The following is a 19,741-nucleotide window of genomic DNA, read 5'->3' as shown; positions in this document are numbered from 1 at the left end:
GTTTAAGCATGTGATTAAGCCCATTCTTATGCAGCGAAGCATTTCAGCACAGGCTTTGGGGTGAATTAAGCATGTGTTCAGGAATGCTGGATCAAGGTCACTAAGCTTTCCAAGAGTCCCATGCCTGTTTGTACAAACTGTCCCAGTGACTTCTTTTGGCTCATGTTGGAAGGAACTGGCTGCTCTTCCTTAAAAGCCAGACTCTGTAAGGTGAAACTGGATTCAAAATGTTAATTTGAATTTGGGAGAAGCAGTACCTTGAGTCCTTGATTTAAGCAGTAATAGCAAGGAGGGCTTTTAAAGGAAGAAATTAATTTTGTTGTATTTGAGGACACAGAGCTAAAACTACTTCAATTATATGAATAAATGTGATTTGTGCTCTGTATCAGTAGCAGGACTTTGTGTAAACCCTGGGAATGGCCCTTGGGAAGTGACAGAATTTTTTCTTTTTGTATCCACTCCCTTCCCTTCCCTTGGATCCCCAGGTAGAGCAGGGAAAATGAGGCAGGCACAAACACCAAATGTGGAGGGTCTGAAGCCCCACTCATTCATCTGCCTGGCTAATCCAACTTTAATCCCAGTTTCAGGCATTAGATTAGCAAAAGAGCAGGATCTCTGGGCTAGAGGACAGAAGTAGAAAGCAGAGAGGGTAACTTTGCCTGGCTTCAAAGGAAAGATGCAGTTTAACTGAGCAAGCAGTGGAAGCAAGGGAATGGTTAGAGGTTTGCCTTCTTGTCCCAGACACATTATTTACAGTGGGTTGGTTTCCTTTTGGAAGGGCCCTCTGTAAAAGGAGACATTCCCAGTGTTTCTGTGGGTTAGACCAGTATCACATTACTGTTTTCTTTCCTGGACTCTTGACTGACACGATTTCCTGAAGTTGCTCTTCTCTCGGGAAGGTGAGCTCAGGAAAGAGTAGGTGTTTGTTAAAAATCCAGAGTCTTGGAAAGCAGAATCATGGGGATGGTCTCCTCGTTCTAGACAGGTCAGTCCTCAGTGCTGCATCATTCTCTTTATCTCCCAGGGCAGGGCAAGGGCTGGGAAAGGAGTGGGAGACAGAATCCTTCAGGTTTGATAAGAGAGAGGTCTGTAAATCCTGTTGGAGCAGCCTGCAGAGGCCATGGCAGGAGCCACAGGAGCTGCACCAGGCCAGCAGCCATCCCTCCTGGTGGGCAGGGAGGTCAAGGGCAGCTGACCTGGATTTCCTGATCCCTGCCTTTGCTTAAGCCACCTTCCTGCCCCCAGGCCACAGCAGACAGCGTGCTCATCCTGGTAAGTGTTTCCTTTACTGCTTTTTTTTCTTCCTTGTGAAATAAACTGTGGCTTGGCATTAAAGCCTGAGTGCTGAATGAAAGTGAAGTTCTGGCTTGTTTCTCCTGTCAAACACTTCACGAGAGTGTTTTCCTTGATGCTCAGTTGCTTGGAAGGAAGAGATGTGATCCTCTTCTCATCTGCAACATGTTTCTTTACAGGTGTCTTCTGAGTGGTTTGTATGGGACAACAAACACATTGAGGTAACACATCACTGTGGGACACCCTGCAGCAACCCTAGAGCTGCACAATCCCCAAAGTATTTTTGACAGGAATATCAGGATTGAGAGGTTTGGATCTGACTGATCCCACCTGAAGCCCATCAGAGCTTAGGGTGAAGATGCTCATGCAGGGAGAGGAGGAAGCACACTCAGAAGTGTTTATTATTGCTGTTAAATGACAAGCTGCCTTTCCTTCCCCTCCCTTTCCCTGCCAGGGAGATAGGGATCTCTGCTGTGGTCCCTGCTGCTTTCTTTTTCCTGTGTTGATCCACGGTGAGGCTTGCTTCCTTTGAAGGATAGTCTCAGCTCTGAGAGAGGCTTTTATTGCTGAGCCACTGACATTTGATTCAGAGCATGTGTCTTCCCCTGGGCCCATTGCAGATTCCCACTGCCACCCTGGGTAAGTTGCTTGGGCTCATGAACATGGTAATTATTCATTACAGAAATAAGAAATGAACAGTTAATTTCATATTTAACAGCAAAAAAAAATAAAGGCAAATGAAAAACTGTGTTTTCTTTCTGTTGTGTTCCTACCCTTTATTAGCTACTCAACACAAGCATCATAATATGGACAGGAAACACAGCAAGTGAAAATAATAAATCACCCTCCTTACTGTACAGCAGAGTTAATGGATTTGCGTGGGGCAAGGAAACAAAAAGGCCTTTTGTCCTGCCAAAAGATCCTCACTGGAATTGATCTAAAAACCCAAATAATTTACTGATCCACAGCTAGGAGAGATGGCAAAATGGTCAAAGTGTCCCTGTGCTAGAAACTGATTCCTCTGGCTGCTGGATCCACTCCTGTTCCTGTTGATGGATTCTGAGGCTGTTTTCCTGCTGGTCAGGGCTCCTTTCAGAAACTGGAGCACCAGTGAAAGGCCAGTTTTGTGAGTAAACATCCTAACAGGCAGGTCCTGACAGATGGTTTGTTGCTCAAGCCCCACATAACCCTTCAGCTGGTGTGGGTGTCTCCCACAGATGTTTCCCAGGAGAACGTGCTCGGGAGCTCTCAGCTCTCACAGCACGTCCGGCTGCATCCCAAGGAGGAGCCTCAGTGCTTGTTTGACACATTGCAGGTATGTCTTGGGAACAACAGGCTTCCAAAAGCATGTTTCTCATAGTACAGATAAATTTAGGTTCCCAGTGGAGCCTGTTGGTGGCTGGACAGGGTAAGTAAAGGTGCCTGTGCACGGTGGCCGCTGCTGCTGTCACTTGGTCCATGAGCAGTGAGAAATATTCGGCGTTATGTGAAGCAGAACAAGACACTTGAAGCATCTTTCAGTCCCTTTTGTTTTGATATTGCTCCATCTCAATCTTTCCAGAATCTGCTCCCCACATTTTTTAGCAAATCACAGAATAAATGTCATTTAGGCAGTGATTTTTCCAAGTGAATCTCTTCTTTTCCCCCATTTCCTTTGTCTGAGTTTGCTGAACTGTTCTGAACCCCATGACACTGTAGTCACAATATCAGGTGTGCTGTCCTCAGGCAGATCAAATATTTCCACTAGATGGATAAATACAGAGATTTTACCTCATTCTCCTCCCATGGTGAGCTCGTGGGACTGTAAGATTGTTCATATCATCTGTCTTCCAGAGCAGATAATTTAGACTTGGCTGATTTGTATATGCCTGCAATGTTCCTGCTGGGCTGTACAGGATGTACAACTCTCTGCCCCTGACCTGAGAGCAGCTGGAACTGGACTGATGTGCAGAGGCGGCTGTTGAGAGGAAAATGAGCTGTCCTGAGAGGGTGTCTGCTAGGAAGGGACTTAAACAGGAGATCATGGTTTGGGAAAAAAGTTTAGTTTTGATGAAATTAGGCTGAATTCCTGCCAAAGTAGAGCAGAACACAACCAGGTAGAAATTCTGCAGAAGGGAATAGTGCAGGAGCTTGCACTGTGGGTTGTTTCAAGAGCTGATCCATGGATCTCTCAGCCTCTCCGCTGGGTTTAATGGGTTCTGTGGATGCTCTGGTGGTTCCTGCCTGAGATGGTCCAATGTCTGGGACATCCCAAGCTGAGAAGTTTGGAGCAGTGAAATCCCCTCTTGCTGAGCAGCCTATTTGGCAGCAGGCTGCCCCAGGGCCCTGGAAACCTGAATGGTGGAGGAACCAGATGGGTGACCAGGCAGGAAACTCAGCAAGTTTCTGATGTTTGGAGCCCTGTGCAAGTTTCATGAGAACCTGGGCAAAATTGACTCACCTTGCTGAGATTTTGCTGAATTGGTGAATTCCTCTGAAATGCTGTTTTGCCTGAAACCTTCTGAGCAGGTGCAGTATCTCCAGATATCTTTTGAAGACAGAGACAAGGCATTGCCCTGTGCTTCCAGCGTGGGGCTTTGGGAGTCAAAGGCACACTTGCCTCTGCTACTGAGCCCTCTGCCAGCTTGAAGAACTCTCCCTCACACTCTTGAAGTGGTGTGGAGGAGGGAGGACACAGGAACTTGGCACTGATGAGTAGAGGATGCTGACAGGTTGTTCTGATCCTTAGAAAATCATTGTGTTCTCATTGCACTACACCTCATCCACCTACTCCGTCTTGTCCTGTAGACTATAAATTCTCCATATTAAATTAATTCCCCAAGTTCTCCATTTGTTTTCACAGCCTCTAGCTGAGTTTCCTAGGTGCTACCCTCATACAAACAATAATAAAGACGGCTCTGTCCTCCTGCAAACCACTTCTGAGGATGTTCCCTCTAATTCTCTTCCTTGTTCAGCGCTGTATCATTAAAAGGCATGAGGTGGTTAATTGGAGGCTCACAGCTTTTGTGACTGATGCAAACCAGTGTGTGTGTGTGTAATTGCTTGCTGCAAACGCTCAGGTGAATGCTTTAAAAGAAAAGGGGGAGGACGCAGATGGCCAGGAGCAGAAGGTTCCCTGCAAAAGGTCAGTGGAAAAGGTTAGTGACAGGGCTGCCCTGAAGCTGGAAGGAAGAACCTAATACCTGGACAACTGGTGAGGAGCCTGGCTAGAGCAGGGCTTTGTTCCCTGAAGGGGGATGCCGCTGCGAGGAGATTGTACATCAAAGCTCTCATAAGAAAACACAGCAGAGATCGGTATCACCCAGCCTGTGGCACTGGGGGAAATGGATTGGTTGACAAGAGGCCCTCTCTGGGCAGATGGCTGGGTAGGAGGTACTGGCTGCTTGCAAAATCTCGGAAGGAGCCTTTAATCTGCGTGTGATACTGTATGTTTTAGCGAGCATCTAGATGCTTATCTCGGCTGCATTAGTCACCAGGAGAGTCTGCTCTCAACCTTTCCTCTGCCATACCTCAGCTGCAGGCTTCTTCCCCCAGTTTTTGGAAGAGATGCGAGCTGCACGCTGCAAGATTTGTTGGGCTTTTTGTAATTTTGACAAGGAAATATAACAGGGACAGGTTTTCTTGGTACTGCTCTGCAGAGCATGTTTAGTGCTGTGATAGACTTTCAGAGCCTTGCCAGGGAGCCAATGGTCTGAAAAGTCTTATCACGCTCCAAAACAAATAGTTCTGTCTTGAAGCCCATTAGAATAACAACTACAAAGCTTCTCCCAACCTGATGTTAAATGCCTCCTGTGCCAAAGGTAAATAGGATCAATCACTCATCCTCCCAGGGACCCTCTGACAGCAGTCCATGAATCAAGCTTGGCTTTTGAGGTAATTTTTATCTGCTTTGGGGAGCACAAGCTGACCAAACTGTGGTCTTGCTCTGTGTGTGCAGGCTGAAGAGTGCAAGCTTGGGTCTGGCAGGGTGTGTTAATGAGGCGTATCCAGTGTAAATATATCTGTTATGATGAGGTCTGCAAAGTGGTGAGACCTGGGCGTGCAGGCTCTGGCCACCTCTGCTCTCCTACAAAGCCAATATTGCCACTGTGCATCTGCTGGCTTGGCCAAACAACAGCTTGATGCTGCTTTTCCTCCTGTGCCTTTGTACCTGCGGTGTTTTGTTTGTCTTCTTTTGACTATGCCAAAAAAAGAGCTTAGCTCAGTGGGGAAACCAAACTCCCAGCAATGCCTGAAGACTACAGACGGTGTAATAGTCTGGAGTTTTGCTAATCCAGACAGTAACATGAGCTCAGGGTGTTCAGCTGAGGTCCCACTATAACTTTGCCCATCACCCAGTGAGATTTAGAGCCTATCAGGTCATGGGCTGTGTATGCAATTAAAAAGCTCCTTTCCCCAAGGAGTTCACAGAGCAGAGACAAAATATTAACCTCCCAATTAGTTTATTGTGGCAGACTGGGACACAGAAGTCAGATTATCTGGGGGCAAGCTGAGACCATTCATGTGCCATTGAACTTGGAAAAGGCTTTTTTCACAACATCTGGTTTCAATCAATTTGTCATCAATTCAGTGTGCTGGACTCATTTTCTGGGACCATTAAAGTGCACAGCACTGACACGGGGCTGCAGCTGGAATCCAAACACGGGTATCCAGAGCCCTGCTACCTCTCGCTGGTGACTGTGTAGAGAAGGAGAATCTGGTGGCCAGGGTCTTCTGAATAAAGCTCCTTTGTTCATTTGAGAAAGCCTCGGGCTCATCCCCTCCTGTTGTGCCATTTCCAGCTTGGTGGTACATGTGGTGCCAGGACAGACCTCAGCAGGGATCCAGTCTCCATGAGCTGGGGAGAAGATTCATGCCAGGCCTTCTGGAAGTCTTTGAAAAGGTTCTCCCTGACATGGACCAGGCTCCTTCCCCAGCCTACCTCTGCATTTTGCTCCCAGGGCTCCAAAACCACCTTCTTGTGCAAGCAGCCAGTCATGGCTGTGACTCTGCAAGCACTGGAACGTGCTGAGAGGAGCCTGCTTCATTTAAATGTGTGGAACCACAGCTCATGCTTTTACAGCATATATTCAGTGAAGCAATGCCTTTATCTGCAATACTTACCCTTTATCTAACATCTTCTCAGTCTAAAGCTTTTTTTTTTGAAACACAGATTAAGTAATAACAACATAGGATAATTGAGCGCATTTTTTCACAGTGACATAGTGATACTTATCTGTGGCTACTGAAAAGCAAGGATAATATACTTTGTCAGTGCTATATTATCTTGCTTCTGAAACAGAGCAAGTTTGGCATTAGAGCTCAAGTAATTGAAATACTGCTCCTTGTACCACAGCCTGTTTGTTTACAATAAAGCCTAATGCATCTTTCTAATGGACACTGCAGTGTCAGAAGCACTGACACAATTCCCAGCCTGTGAGGCCGGGGCTGTGTTGGGTCTGGAGGTCACTCCGTGCAAGGGCAGCCTTGGATGTACTGAGGAAAACCCATCTTGCTTCAGGAGGAGGTGTCCTCGAGGATCAGGGTTTGGAATGCGAGTTTGTTTTTTGGATGTCAGGTGAGACGCAGCTCTGAGCGTGCTCTGCTCAGCATCACCATGGCTCAATTAGCTTTAACACTGTTGTGGGCATACCTTGCAAACCCACCGGCTGATTTTATTTGCACAGGAGGCCAGGTGGAATAAAATGACAGGCTGGCACGGCAAAACAAGCTGGACACCCTTTGAATCCCACTGGGTGAGGAGGAAAACCTAAATTAACACCTCCTTCCAAGCTCTCAGACACACAGGTCTCTTCCACAGAAAATCAGCATGTGCATTTTCCAGGGAAAAACGGAGGATCGATAGGAAAACACTTAGATTTCAATTGACTTGCTGTCCAAAGTGGTATTTGAGTCCCTCTTGCATTCGTTCAGGCAGAACATGATGGTGTGTCTCTGGATAATTTTCCACCTGCCTGTTTTGAATATCAAATGGAATCATTTAGCTGGTGAGCTGGAACGCTGCCAGATTTCACAGGAGCCTTTTCTCCCGACTTCTGCTGCTTTTGTAACTACTTAGACAGAATAATCTGAGCATGCTCCCGGCTGGCACAGGGCAAATGCTGAGCAACACAACACCAGTTGACTCTTCCACTCTTTGTGTGTCAACACAATTCTGCAGTTAATGTCAAGCAACAAGCTATTAGGGACTCATTTAACTGTAATTCACAGGTTTTCAAAGGGCCAGAAGGATATTTCATGTCATCAAAAGGACACTGATCCATCAGCAAAGTTATTTCAGACACTGAAAGAATACCATTTCGCACAATGGTTTCACACCATTTTCTTGCTGGATTTTTTTTTTCTGCAGTGCATCCCAGTGTGCATGACAACCGAATTGCTGAAAGCTTCTTTCTCTGTTAAGCAACCTCTAATAGGGTGGAAGTGGGGGTTAATTCAGCAGGTAATGTGTTGCTTTGAAGTTGCTGGATCTATTAAGTGTTTTGCTGTATATATAAAAGTGCATTGGATACAGCTGGAATACTGATGTCAGGATCCTGCCAGGCTCATCTCTTCCTTCCCTGTGCAGTTTGATTGGCATTAATCCCGAGGAAGGTGGGAGTGGTGCTGGTACTGTTCTCCCAAGTGGAAAATGAATATGGTCAGCCCCATCCTCACATGTGGTTGGTATCTCCAGAGCACAAGAATTTGTTAGCTTAAAGCTTTTCTCTAAATGGGTGACAACTCTTCTCTGATAAGCTGTGGCTGCCCTACATGTGAGACCTCAGACAGCAAATAAACAGTGCTGGCATCAGATAATTTTGTTTAGAATGCTGTGGCCTTAGAAGTGCCCTATCTTTTGAAATGTAATGTTTTTTTCATGGGTTGTTTACATCTCTCTGCAGTGACTTCATGTCACCTCGTAGTTCTTCAGTGTCTATGGAAGCTTCAACTGCTGATCCTAGAAAGTATTTACAGGACTGGGGTTTTTTTCTTGGGCTTTTGGGGGATGATTTATATTTAATACTCATGCTTCAAAAACATCCACTGGAGTGCTGATGGGCAAACCAGAGCTTGCAGTCATTAGAGATGTAACATTTCTGGAGAGGGCTTGACTTGGTGGTGTGCTCTGAGGGAGAACGCTGTGGTCAGTAAAATCCAACTGGGAAACAACACAGATGTCCTCATGCTCAAAGTGTAAACCCTCATGTCAGTGGGTGCCAAAGCACTCTGGAGATTTCTGCTCACCCCCTTGGAAACAGGGGCTGGAAACTGGGAAGATCACGACCTTTTGCAGTGTGAGGGAAGGCAAACTGTGATTTGTGCTGGAAGCCTCCAGTGCTCAGGAAGCTCTTGAGCAAACAGGACTGAAGCTGGCTGTGTGAAATCACAGAGCATGCCGAGTGTGGAAGAGAAAACACCGAAAAGCTGAGAGTTTTGAAACTGTTTATCTAAGTTTCTTGCGTGGCCCCTCTTATCACAGCATCGCAGCACCTCCCAGATGGTTCATATGTTTTATCTTCTTGCCAACACCCTCACAGGGTTCCTATCCCTATTTTACAGTTAGGAGACCCAAGTGGAGGTGCTGAGTGATATGCCCAGTGGCACTTGGGGTTTCTGTGGCAGATCAAGGAATGAAGCTCAACTTTCCCATGCCCCAGGCTAATTCCTAAACCCCGTGGGATCCTCCTGGAAATGAGCAGAAGGGCTTAGTAAAACACAGCAGCATGTGGAAATAATGCTCAAATGCACTATAGGGGAGCTCATCCTGGATTTCCTAAGTGTAGGCATTTCAATCTTGGTCTTTGGGAGCAGGGAGATGCTGCACTGTGGGGTGGTGACAGTGGCCCTTGAATGAGCAGAATAGGGCTGCAATCAAGAAAGGTTCATTATTCCCCACTAACAATGAATTATAGCACCATGCTGACCAGGCTGTGCCACTTTGGGGGATGAAATGAGCTGCTGGGTGTGTGGCTCTTGCTGTCCTGAACTGGGATTTCAGGATCTCTCATCAACTCAGGCCAGAGCTGCATCTCCTTGGCTGCTGTCAGGTCAGTGGATTCTCCAGAGCTGTTTGCCCTTGAGAAGGTTCTAGCCCAGGAATCTGTTTTGCAAAAGTTCACTTCAGGATGGAACTAGCAGACTTTGATCTTATTACTTGAAGATTTCAATTACTTGAAATTACTTGAGTTATGCTGAGCTCTCAACTCCTCCTTTGCTATCCCGCTCACTTCTCTTGATCCCTGCTTTTCCCATTTCTTTATCCTAAAAAAAAATGTTTTAGAATCACAAAATACTGGTGCAGGGGAATGAATAATATAGGGAGAGTTATTATTTAGGGTGTCCAGACTATTACCTAATAATCAGTCACTTCATTCACTGATAATGTTTAAACTATTTAAAACAGCAGCACTTGATAAATGCTACTAAATAGTGCCATGCCCATAACTTGATTGCAATAATCCATCAGGGAGTGTGTTTCAAAATGCCAACATTTATCAGCAATTACCTGGAAAACTAGTTCTTAGCAGGAGTGTTGGCATAATTCAGTGTTTGAGACACTGCTGGTGTGTTGGATGCTGATTCTAAACAGTGACTGCACTTTCTTACTCCGGGCTGTATCTGTGTCCAAAGGCCCTTTTAGGAGGTCAGAGTGACATAAATAATGATTAAACACGCAGGCAGGCTCAGACTGAAGCCTATGGCTTTGTCCAGGAAGGCAGGTGAGGCTGCAGGATGAAAGGAAGGTGCAGATGAGCACAGGAGGCAGCAATCCCTGCTGGCTGCGTGCCTGCTCCTCACTCCTCTCCACGGAGGTTTCGCTGAACAGGCGAGCTGGGAATGCTGTCAGCTCCTCAAAACCTTGGTTTCTGAGTGCTTGCTCTCCCATGCACACTCAGCAAGTTTCCAGCATGAGCCAAAAAAAAAAGTCTTTCATTGTCACTGCAAGGCAGCAGCGCATCCCAAAGTCCTCATCTAGGAAGATCCCAGATGAGTGTCTCATTTGCATGTCTAACAAAGCCTTGGGTAATCACCAGGAGGACGCTGGACTCAGTTGAAAGACTTGGACGATAGCAGCAGGTATTTGGAAAGAGGCATCAGTGCAGGGTGATTCCTTGATGTGCCTCAGATCTGAGTTTGTGTGCTTGTCTTGCAAAAGGATGTTGCAGCAGCTTCACGAGGCATCTGGAAATTCCAGATTTTTGTGGAAGGCATGGGACTGGGAGCTGGGAGGTCTGGGACACCCAAAAGCTTGTTTTCTCAAGCACTCTTCAGTAGCAAAAGCAGTGTCAGGAGTGCAGGGTCTTGCCCATGGGGCAGCAGAGAAGAGGAATAACCAGGGGCTGCTCACACAGTGGAGATCACCAAGGGCCATCCCCAGTCCAGGATGCTGCAACTTTCCTATGACACTAAGCAGAGTCCTTAGAAGATTTCCTCTCAGCAGAACCTGCCCCAGTCTCACAAAGGTAAAGTAGGGAATGATCTACATCTTTCTAGGGACTGTAAAGCAGTTTCTGGCTGCAGAATCACCTGTGGGCGTGTGTGGCAGCAGAGGACTTGAACAGGCTGACTCTGACCTTGAAATGCAAATGAAAATCAGCAAAGAAGTTGGGTTAAGGCTTCTGGAATATGTGGAGATGAGCAGACTGCAGCCCTCATAAAGAAAGACCCCTTTTTCTGAAGCTCCACAAAGCATATTTTCACCTGAAGCACCATAATCTTTATTTCCTCCCAACCCTCTTATTTTTTTTAAGTCTCACAAGTCACAGGTATGCTTTTACTTTTACCTGACACTGTGTATCACTGGTAACTCATTCCTTAGTCCCAAGGTGACTGCTCACATCTGGGTCAGGTCATTCTCTGTGTGTGGAGGTGACAGTGGTGTGGCCAGGAAACTCTCTGGACTTAATTTCCTGCCATTCCCCCTCACTTGGAAGTGTTACATCCTCCAGGCTGATCAGTGGACCCCAGCACAGATGTTCTTAGCTTCACAGACACATTTTTCACACCTCAGACCACCTAATTCCCAACCATATGTTGCTTGTGCTTACTTTTCCTGATAAAATATCTCCCCAGTTTCTCTGTCCATTTTTGTTATCTCTCCTGACTATTGAACTCTGAGGAAAGTCAAAGGGAGAAGTCCCATGGGTGGCTGAAAATACTTTTAATTTTGGCTGAAAATCCTTTTTAATTTTGATTTGCATCTCAACTGGACAGGTAGCAATCTTTAGAAACAGGAACGTGCCTTCTGCAACATCCCAGCCCTTCCAAAACAAAACTGAAGGACTGAAAAAATTTGGGCAGCTCTTCATTTGTGAACTCTTCCATTTACTTTCACTAAAATATGAACATTTTCTGTAAGAGAACCTTACTTTGCAAGTTTTTCAGGCAATGTCATGATGTGCTGGGAACGAGTATGGAATCAAAAAATCACAGAATGGTTTGTGTCAGAAAGGACCTTAAAAAATTATCTAGTTCTAACCCCGCTGTTCTTTGTTGTGCTGTTTGTGTGCTGAACTGTTCCTCTCCTTTGCAGACTAAAATCTCTTCCATGGAGCAGAAAGATGACAACTGGGCTGGGAATCCCCACCTTTTCTCAGAAAAACTCCTGCTCTTTCATCACCTCACAGGCTGATTTCATAAGGGATTAATCTGACTTGAGCTGTGCCCTCCTGGCAGTGGGAATCCTCTATTTCCATTATGTGTGAAAATAAGCATTTCTGGGGGGACTGATTTGAAGCAGGCATTGAATCCTCCTCCTTCTGGAGGCAACTTTAATAAATAACAGGGTATGAACACAAATTGCTGAGTGCTTGTTGAAGAACAACTGGAGAAATCCCTTTAGAAAGCCAAACTGCTGCCATGGGTTTCACTTGGAGCTGCTGCTGGCCCCATGGTGTGGGGCTGTGAGTTCAGCTGAGAGCAAGTGTGGCTTCATCATGAGGTAGCTTGCCTGGGGGACACTTCAAAACCCTGCGAGCTGACAATTTCCACAGCTGATTGTGCTTGCTGAGCTGCTGCCCTGTGTGTGCTCAGCGTCACCAGACCAAGGGAATGGCAGCTGTAGAGCACAGCACAGGCTCCTCTCCCTTTCCTGCACTCCCCAAGCAGGAGAGGAGTTCATTTATTATGATATAGTCTATATTTTCCCTCTTCCCAAAGCACCTCGCTCAGCGGGAAGTTGCCATAGCCCTGGAAACTCGTGGCCATTATAATTATTGTCGCTCAGTTGTGTGACATAATGTTCTTTTAGTAATCAAACCTTAGGCTGCTTTGGGCACTGTTGCCTGAGAATAATCATAGGTCGGTTTTTTAAGTGGCAGGAGCTTGATTCTGGGCTGGTGCCTCATCCTGAGCTATTGCTGATTCCGTGGATTTGCTGCACAGGCTCCGCAGGGTGTAATCGCCGGCGCTTTGTGGCAGGCTGGCAGCTCTCTGCTGTGCCAGGTGCCTGTTTCCAACAAGAGTGGGGGTTTTTCTTGTTTTGTTTTGTTGTTTTTTGTTGTTTTTTTTTTTTGTTTTGTTTAGGGTTTTTTTTTTTTATTTTCAGAATGACTAAATAACCTGTAATCAGTATTAATTCCTTTGAATGCTCCAGAGCGAGTTATTGCTGATTGCTGCTGTCTGACCCTAGTTAAGTCCATTTCTAGAAAAAGCTTTGTGTGACTGTGTGTGTACAGCTGAAAGGAATGCAGCTTTCCCCTAATTACATACTGGTAATGCAAGAGGAGACATTTCTAGTTCTGCTTCTGAAAGTATTTCCTTTAAGCACTGATGAGCCAGTGATAGCAGTAGCCTCTGAAACCATTTTGAAAAGGAGAGACAAGGCAGGAACTAATAGAGTTTCATTACTCGAAGCCTTTGCATAGATTGTAGCAGCAATTGAGCCATCAGTAAGCCACTGGGGATAATATCTTTAAAATGCTCTGTATTTTAATAAGATTAAATTGATTCAGGTCTTTGCCAGCCTTTTCAAAGCCAGTGCTGTATGATGGTCAGTATTTCAGGCAGGTCTGCATTGGGAAACAAAAATTGAAGATTTATGTGTTTAAATTGAAGAATACCAACACTCCTTTTTTTTTTTTGTACAATATACTTCCTTAGATATATAAAAAATTCCCCCAATAAGCAAGTCACATTCTCTTATCAGCTATGCCTTTCTGATTTTTCTACAGCCTTTGTTCCCAGCTCTTTAATTTTATTTAGATCTCCTGTCAGAACTGTGAAGGCATTTCTTACTGTGGGTGCTGCAAATACAATGAATTTCTTGCAGGAGTGAGTTTAATTGTCAATACCATTTGTTACAGTATTAGTTAAGGAGCTGTGCATAAATCAAAAGGATTAACATGATCTCTTGGGTAGAATAGAGGGATAGAACATTATATTGCTCATGTATCATTGATGAAGAATATTCTCCCAACCTTTCATTTATAGAAATGAAAATGTATTTCCCCAAAGTGAGTTCTGTTCTGTGTTTTCAAACTGGTAACACAATTTTTACCATTTAATCATTAAAAACTGTGTTTAAATCAGCACTGTGTTTTCTTATGGGTAAATATTATTTTATTTAAATGTACTTGGGATGCTGTCTCAATGCATTTAACACTTCTAGAGTTGGGCGTTTCATTCATGAATTATTCTCTCCAAAGCAATTAGACGAAAGGAAAAGAATACAAATGAGTTTTTCGCTGTTCCTGAGCTATGTCTTAGAGATAATCCTGTGTTAGCTCTGAGAGAAGGGCATTTGTGTGGACATTTCCTGAACCTCAGCTGACCTGTGGTAACTGCTACTCATTCATTACAGGGCAGAAATATCCTTGCATGTGCAGTCAGGAGTGAATATATTATCATGAGTAACCCCCTGGTTTAGCTGATCCAAAGGGTTAGGACACGACTTACTGTGGTCTTGGAGTACCTGTGTATGGAAGAAATTTCTAAGGGGAGGTGATGCTTCATGTCAGCAGGAAAGGTTACAATGGAAATGAGAGTCAATTAGAGCTGGAGGACTTGGAGCAAGGAAAGCAGCAGTTCAGGGACAAGTTGGACTTTCCATCTTCTAAGCCTTTATGTTGAGTGTGTGTATTTCCCTGGGGATGGGTCATAGCTCAGCCAGGAGTTATGGACTTGAGGCAGAAACTCTGATACATCTTGTGCAGAAGGTCAGACAAGGCAGTTGCTAAGATCTTCCTCGGCCCTTGAAGCCTAGATTCCAGTGAGAATTACTGCAGATTCACCCCAGCTGGGCTTGAACTTGGTTCAAACTTTAATTGCCAAATACTGCACATCTAAAATACCTTCTAAATGAAAAAGTACATAGTAGAGTCACCCTACAGCTCATTTATAACACGACATATGATGCTGAAGTCTTGTTCTTTAGTCTGTTACAGTTTATAGCATGACTTTGGGGTTAAGCCATGGTGGGACTCAAGCTCCTGGTTCTGTCACAGGGTTTCTATTTGTTTTGGGATAAGCTTTTCACCTTGGCTTCACCTGGGCATTTATTTTCCCAGTATCCAACATGAAGCACTCTTGCCTCTTCCAACAGATGACCAACTGCATATAGACCACAGCTCAAGTAATTCCAACATATCCAGAGCTTCTGCAAGGCAGTAAAAATTCCCAGAAATATATTTTCAGTCCTTCTGATTTTTGAGTGGCACAGAAGCTGGGCATTTTTTCACTGAATCTGGCTTTAATTTGCATAATCTCTGTAGTACAATTTGGTGATATTTCAGGCCCTAGAAATGACATGAATGGCACGCAAAATGTGCCTATATTTTTAAAGTACCATTCAAAAATAACTCGTCATTAGGACTGTGTCCAAAAAAACCCAGGATTTAAAAATAACTCTCTTTTAACGAGAGCAGATTGGCAGTAGCAGTGTTATAGGTTAGATTTGTGCCTGCGTGTCTCTGTGTGTGCCCTCCAGGATAACCAGCCTTGGCTTTGTGAGACAACAGCAGGGACATGGTGCCCTCGGTCCTGTGGTGATTTTCTCCCTGTCTTGGAAACCCAAAGGTCTCTAGAGTCACCTTTGAAAGTTGCCTCAATAACAGCCTTGAAAATCTGAACCCCAGCAAAATCTCCCAAGCAGGGGCTCTGCTGCACCCACCACATGTCACATCCATGGAGAAGGCTCCTCTCTCACTGAATGGGTCCTGCTGTGTGTGGAAATATGCCCTCAAAAATCAAACCTTTCAGGTTACAGTACAGATGGAGACAGGATGAAAATGAATTTCAGCTTTCAAGTGACTTTATTCAGTCTCCTTGATTGACTCGCTGGTTTTAATACTGTAAATTGGGGGATTGTGTGTAATGCATTCATGCCGTCCTTGTCTGGAATGAAGCAGGAACATAATTTATGGGGATATTCTCATCTCAGCCTTTGAGGAATTAGCTTCAATTAACTCTGTTGGGAATTGCATGTGTCGGGTGTCAGAAAGCCATCAAGTTTTCTTTAGAAACGCCGGCTGCCGTGCGCGCCCCATTCTTTGGCTGTCTGAGCGGCTTTAGCGATGGATAAGGATTCAAAGCTTGGGAAACGAAGATCTGGGTGACCAAGTTTCAGAGGGTTAATGCCACGCACAGGTGATGGACAGGACTGTAGCTGAATGCATTGCAGGCTGCTATAATTTATATCCCTCCAGCACGGATGAGAGAGGGTTTGGGGAGGAGGCAGCAGCTTCTGAAGCCAGAGCGCTGAAAGAGCAAACACACCAGAAGACACAGGCTGTAAAATAAGATCTCTCTGGATAAATCTTTCTGACATCCATGAGAATCAGAAAGGACATTGATTTCAGGCTGAGTTTGGCCAGTGCTTCTGGATCTGAGATCTTTAGGCTGCAGTCTGCGTGTCTGTGTCTATTTGTCTGTGCCAAATTTGAGCCAAGCCCTAGAGAAAGCGGTGTGATAAGTGTGCGGGAGAGGGGTCCCAGCAGTCGGTGGTGCTGTGGCAGAGTTTGTTGTGGTGTTGTGTCACTCCTGAATCCTCCTCAACTTCAAGAGGCCTTGCCATTATGAGATGGACAACGAGAGGGAGGTGACTAAGTTAGATTTTTTAGGGGAAAGGCTTTTAGGGGAAAAATAATGGCTTTGGAGAAAGAAGCCTTCTGGAAGAATACCTGACCTTCTTGCTATCTGCAAGAGAGGAGTGTGATGGGGAGCACTGCTCCTTGCCAGACACTGGAGATTCAGAGGGGCAGAAGCTCACCATTGGATCAAACCTGACCCTGGTGTGTCTCACACATGCAGTGCTGCTTCTCAGCCTCAGCAAGATGGGAAGGACACACATCCTGCCAGACTTCACTGGGCAGCTGTATCAAAATACAGCACCAGAGAGCCATGGGGCTCAAACAGCCCAAGCAGTGCCCCCTTCGCATCCCTTGCCAGTGATGACTCTGTAATTCCCCTGTCAGGCTCATTTCAAATCTGAGATGAGTGGTGGGTGCTTGTTTTCACTCTTAGCATACATTCCTCAGCACACTTCTAGTTTCTGTGCTAGTGGAGACAGAATCAGGCAAAGATGTCTGGTGCCTCTTGAAAGCCAAAAATCCTGCTCTGCCCCACACCCCAGGTTATCTCTTTATTATCAAGCAGCACTTGCCAGATCTGACTCTGAAGTCATTTTGCGTCGGGTGCTGGCGAACTGTTTCCCAGTGATGCACTTATATCTAAATGGCTAATTCTCTATCCACAGCTTATCCCAAAGATTAAAAACCCAACCAGGCTAGATCTGAGCAAATCCAAAGCAGGAATCCTAATCAGTTCTGTCGCTAGAAGTGCATTAGTGCAGCACTAGAGAGAGGGTGGCTTTCTTCCAGACGATACAACAATCACGGCTCATTTGGGCGGGGAATTTTTCTACCGCTGTGTATTGACACAAAGGAGCACTTAGCTTGATAATGCCTCCTGGCTGCTGCCACGATCTGAATATTAAGAACAAATTAAGGTGTAAGATTAAACTCTGGAAGTTGCTGCCTGCTCACTGTGAGACAGCAGTTGCATCTTTAGCTTTTTCACACCAAAATATTGGCTGTCAGCACTTGGTAGTTTAAAAATAAAAATTAAGCTCCTGCCTTACACAGGGAACAATTAGGATCTCAAGTCTCCTGCGATATTTCTTTGACAAAAATTTTGATCTGCATTTAAATCTGTCGTGGACCGTGGGCCCCATGAACTCAGGCTTGTCAGTGGTTTGCTCATGGAGGAGGGTCAATGTGGCAATACAGCAGCTTTCATAAATTGAAAGGCAGTTCAAAGTCTGTCACAGACAGAAAATCCCCAGAGGATGAGATGTAGGAGACACAAAAGTCTCCAGGCTGTATGGAGACCAAGTTAGTTTGGAGTTCTGCTTGCCTACTTGTCCAGTTCACATCATTAATGACAGCCGTAACTGCAGGGGGATGGATGCGTGGCTGGATTGCAGGAGGTGTCTCCTGGGTTACAGATGGCAAATCTGACCAAATGTGGTACCTCTATAAATCATTTCCATGCTTAATGCTGTGTCCTCAGAGCTGCAGATACTGTGGAACCAGGAGGAACCGGGAGAAACGAGCAGCAGAGGAGATCAAGGCTTGCTTTGGAAACACATAAACTAAGCAACATGGCTAAAAAAATAACCTTTTTATTCAGATGGGGAATAAAACCTTTTTATTGATGAGATGGGGAAGCTGGAGAAAGCTTAGAGAAATTTCCATGGAGAAGATACGAGAAGGATGAGCAGCAAGCACAGAGCAGCAGAAGTTCAGGGTGATGGGCTGGGCTGTGTGTCCCTCTCTGCTGAGCCAGTCTGATCCCACCCAGCGGGTCCGTGTCCCCTTCCTGGCACTGCCACAGGGTGACGAGTGTCAGGAATTGAGAAAACAGCCCCGGCAAGGGCTGCAGCTGGGGATGCTGGCAGTGAGCTATGTGCATAGCTCAGCTAAGCACCCGTCTCGACATCGGATGAGGAACAGGGCAAGGATTAGGCAACAGCCCGCAGTCATTTGAAAGCCCGACGTGCCGGTGAGGAGGATGAGACATTTTAGGTTGTGAGAGACACAGCGAATAAAACAATGGTGTGGTGGAAAAAAAAAAAAAAAAGAAGTGCTGAGGACACCTCTTAAGGCGTTAAATAGCTTTCAAAGGGGATGGGGTGGAATCCCACAGTGTGAAATCGGGATATTACAGTACAACTGTATTGTCGGAATTGTCCCTTGATGGGGGTAATTAGAGATTAAGAAGAAATTAAGACACGATTTTCCCTCTGCTTCGAAGGAGTGCCTGGCTACATCCTGTCCTACCCAGCAGTACCAAAGGATTTATTGTCCTTAACAGGTCTCTGATAATTCTTAGTGAAAAATTTTCCTTCCAAAAATACTCAGGTGACTTGGAGAGACCTCTTATTTTGGTGAGCAACACATGGATAATACTTGAATTACGCATTTCCAGCACTTCTGAGTTTGCCCTCCCCAGGGACAGCGTATTCAGATGAAATGAACTTTCTTCCCGAATTCCTCCGGGGAACTCGAACATTTTGCTCAATAATGGACATGAATCGTTACAAATGTGACCGGCTACACAGTTAGCTCAGCGTTTCTCCCAGCGATACAGACTTGCTGAGGCTACTGGAAATGTGCAGCTGCATTGGGAAATGCAGGAAGCAGTGTGTGGCTAGGCAGCAGCTGAGCAAATCTTGCCAAAATCTCTCTGGCTGCTTGGGCTTTTCCTCTGTATTTTCTTTCCTTTCATCTTCATTAACCTTTTATAACTCTGTCTGATTACTGCAGCATTCCCACCATTTCCTACCGAAATGCCACTCTAATAGCTTTGTTATGGGCAGCCAATATCGACTGTGGCCATCGCAGGGTTGTTAACTTCTAAGAGAGTGATTGAGATGGGATGGAGCTGTCTGGACCGATGCTGACTGTCAAACCACGGCCGGGATCGCTAGGAATGCGTGTTGGAGGGGAATGGGAGGAGGAATGCATGTCACAGGGGAGAGGAGCACGTTTACAGCAATCTCTGGATGAAATTCACCTCCCTGGGTCTCCCAAGATCGCTGATAACGCCGTGAGAAATTCAACAGCTTCTGGAACTCATCGAACCAACTGCACGAGTTTGAGGCTTTGTTCTTTTGCAGCTGATATCTGGGGCCAAGTTTAAAACAACAACAAAACCAGAAGAGCTCTCAAAAAGTGTTCCCGCTGAATAGTTTGGAGGAGATGCTTGTCAGCTGCTGGAGCCTTTGTGAGCTGGGTGTGGCTTTTTTTGGTTATAACTCAGAAATTTCCATTGTCTAGCAGCAGCTAGCTAGGGCATTAAATTGTCACAGATCACATCTTTTTTATCACACATGCACAAACCTGGAAGATTAATTATACTCCCCTTTGTAAAACTCAGTATCCCAAGTGATTAGAGAAGAAATGAATCAAGAATATGAATTTAAGTACCTAAAAGCGACACAGCCATAACTTGACTTGAAAGAAAA

The 19,741-nt window shown here is 45.4% G+C and overlaps 2 long non-coding RNA genes across 2 annotated transcripts; both read left to right on the top strand.

Moving 5' to 3' along the window:
• Positions 1 to 466: 466 nt before the first annotated feature.
• Positions 467 to 2,038, top strand: LOC111929697 (uncharacterized). Its single transcript, XR_002864806.2, has 2 exons — positions 467 to 1,272; positions 1,473 to 2,038. It is a non-coding gene; the product is annotated as an uncharacterized LOC111929697 (long non-coding RNA).
• A 6,859-nt stretch (positions 2,039 to 8,897) lies between these two features.
• Positions 8,898 to 12,075, top strand: LOC147652775 (uncharacterized). Its single transcript, XR_015288088.1, has 2 exons — positions 8,898 to 9,323; positions 11,810 to 12,075. It is a non-coding gene; the product is annotated as an uncharacterized LOC147652775 (long non-coding RNA).
• The last annotated feature ends 7,666 nt before the right edge of the window (positions 12,076 to 19,741 follow it).

This window comes from Cyanistes caeruleus, chromosome 6, assembly GCF_971803275.1.
Source record: "Cyanistes caeruleus chromosome 6, bCyaCae1.hap1.1, whole genome shotgun sequence".
NCBI classification, from domain to species: Eukaryota; Metazoa; Chordata; class Aves; order Passeriformes; family Paridae; genus Cyanistes; species Cyanistes caeruleus.
The sequence above is the reverse complement of the archived record's forward strand: the minus strand, read 5'-3'. Positions and strand labels throughout refer to the sequence as shown.